Source organism: Corapipo altera, unplaced genomic scaffold (assembly GCF_003945725.1).
Source record: "Corapipo altera isolate COAL_440 unplaced genomic scaffold, ASM394572v1 22, whole genome shotgun sequence".
NCBI classification, from domain to species: Eukaryota; Metazoa; Chordata; class Aves; order Passeriformes; family Pipridae; genus Corapipo; species Corapipo altera.
Genome location: NW_020884886.1, coordinates 1,453,100 through 1,456,232, shown reverse-complemented (window position 1 = coordinate 1,456,232; position 3,133 = coordinate 1,453,100).

The following is a 3,133-nucleotide window of genomic DNA, read 5'->3' as shown; positions in this document are numbered from 1 at the left end:
AAAAGAAAAGAAAAGAAAAGAAAAGAAAAGAAAAGAAAAGAAAAGAAGAAAAGAAAAATTGGTCAAAACAAGACGAATAACAAAATTAGTATCGCCTTTCCATTTTTGTTTTTTTGAGATTAATATAGACTTAGTTCTGTATATCTCTGGGAGAGAAAGTAATAGCTTGGATTTGTATCCTGAACTGGATTACATAATCTTCTTCAGTATTTATTTAAATCAAGTAATGTGTGTTTAATGTCAGATAGTTTTGTTTAAAAGAAAAAAAAGAAAAAAAGAGACATAAGAGATACAACCCACAGCAACCCACCCCACAACTATGAGATGGTTGGAAGGATTGTAAGTGGTGATAAAATTTAAGCAGCTGTGGGCAGGACTATAATTAATACATGAAAATTAACACAGTGATGAGCTATTTTATACACCTCTCTGGAAGATGCTTATGTGCAGAGTTCAATGGAACATAAAGTTAGGAGCATATTAAATACTTTCTGAATAGGAAGAGGGATTAAAATGCTTCAGTGGAACATGTCCTCCTACAGCTGAAGTAATATAGGAAAGAAGTGAGAAGTGACCAAAATTCTCTGGTAGACTCCATCGTGCTTAAACCCTGCCTTAGAGACTGGGCTTGGCCTTTTTCCAGTGCTACTTTGGATTGTGACAGGTTCAGCAGCCAGACATTGCCATCAGAAATTATAGTGTGTGTTCATCAGACTCTTCTTTTAAGTCAGAGTCTACATAATTTTTTTCAATTACCTTCCAACCACATATTGAACTGTATTGATGTATGTTTTTGCAACATCCTCCTTAATAATTTATTTCCCAGCCTCCACATTTGTTTCAGAGGGATCTTCTCTACCATGGAGCCAAACTTCTTCTGCACAATCACACTAATAGATGTTTTGACCTGCCAACTGTCCAGACCTCATTACTCTGCCAGCAATGAATCTTCCCAACAAGTCAAAGCATGCAAATCTAACTAGCAGCACTACAAACACAAAGAGAAAAGAGAGGCTCTCCTTAAGTCATATGTGCAATTTCTCTTTCATTCATTTGGCAGAAAAAAGCCAAGAACACATAGAACAAATATCAGCAGTTAAAACACAGGCTGTGTGCATGAGTCATACAAAAGAAGATTTGAATCTGTTTGTTCCATTCATAAAAAAAATTTAGATCAAAAATAGCAATAATAAACAAAGGCATAAAAGTTTGCAACTGTTGACATCTTTATCTCCTGTAACAAAATGATGTTCCAGTCTTGGGTCACACACATATAGGAAGGAACATCTTTATTTTCCTAAAGACAAAAGAAAATAAAAGAAAGGTGTTTGCTGAAAACAAAATTTTAACTATCAAAATCACCGACTAATAGAAGCTCTCCCTCCTATCATTTTTCACAGTATTTATGCAGTTTTTCTCTTTTTTATGCCTCAGTTTAGCAGCTAAAGGGAAGTAGTCCAAAACAATATCGTAGCCTGTTCCGAAGTCCTGTGAACCAGCTGTAGAACAGAGTTTGCCAAGCCAGAGCCATTTCTTTGTGACCATCACTATAGTTCTGCACTGCAATTCAAAAACAAGCCAGAAATGTCTTTAGCAGTTACAAAAGCAACCATCAAAGTGAGGCAAGCCTGTATGTCTGTGTGGTGAAGCCTGCAGACAGACTGGGAGATGTCTGTGATGGGTGGGCATTCCCCCTGCAGCAGTGAAGCACTGGAGACTCAGCCTTTAGGAGATGAAGAACAGCAGGGATCGGAGCTGTTCGAGTGTCTTGGATGGAAATGTGAGCTGAAGCTGATACACCTCTTTACAAAGCTCCTGTCAGAGGTATTCTCGTGCTGTTTTGCTTCGCTGTGTAAGATCTGCCTTTTGAAGCTTTCGCAGTGTAAAAGGAGTGGATGGGGAGGTTGCAGTTTGCTTCCCCTGCTGTCCTTGTCTGCACAGCATCTTGCATGAGAGATCCCCTTTGACATTCGTCTTTCCTGATGTCGTGTAGTCTCAAACTGTGCTGCCAAAGGGCTTCACAACTTGACTTCCTTGATGGGGCAGCCACACCACTGTGAGGAGGTGAGCTGCCTCTAACGCTCCATTGTGCTTAGGGAATGCCAGAAGGGCTTCTCTGTAGAGACTTTTTGGTGGTCATGCTGTTCCTGGGTGCAGATCTGCTTAAATGAGAGTGGGGTGAATGGGGGATTCCTCAAATCTGGCAGCTCCTCCTGGCTCCCAGGGGCCACCATTGCCATACTAGTGCAGCAGCACTAGTGTCAGTGTGGCCATGGTGGTGTAAGAGGTTGAGCACCTCTGCAGCACAGTCAGCAAGTATCTCTCAGTAATACCAGGACTGGCACTGATTACATTTATGGGTAGAGCTTGGAAGTGTAACACCACTTACCCATCCTGTTCAGGGATGTTAACGGCGCAAGGCCAGCTGGCAGGGTGTGGTCATGTCTCTGAACAGGAAAATAAATAATTTTTTTAATACAGAACTTTTCAGCAGGTGCTTGTACTGCAGTCTGTGGGGAACTGGATTACGGAAAAGGATGTGGCATTTTTAAAATATTTTTATAAATTTACATGTACATATTTATATCTTTGAAATACATATAATTTCAGTATATAGGTCCTAACTTCAAAAGAAGGCAAGAACAACAAGAACAAAAACCCATCAGTATACATCTGTAACTAATCTTTTTTATCAGAGATTACTTTAAATTATGGGAGAAGAGACTTGGAAGTTAAATATTATTCTAAGGGACCATATCACCTTCTAACAATAGAGTTAAAAGAATAGTGGTAGTGGGTGCTGATATTGGTTTAAATTTCCTTCTTTCAAAATAGTATTTAAATATTTTTGTGCACTAACTAATGTAATGCACATGCATCTTTTTCAATTTTCTCCTTCCGCAACAAGATACATATTCATTATTTTCATGCAATTAGTACTGACATTGCTCTATGCTGAATCTGATTAAGCATTTTTAGGATTTTTTTTGTTTAAAAAATAGTAATTCAATTAAATTGACAAGAAAAAGACAATGGAAAATTCCTTTCTAATGAAGTCAGGATATTTACCTTTCCATTATTCACACAGAAGCACAATTCTGAAATATCTGTTTCCTCCTGGATTGAAACTTCG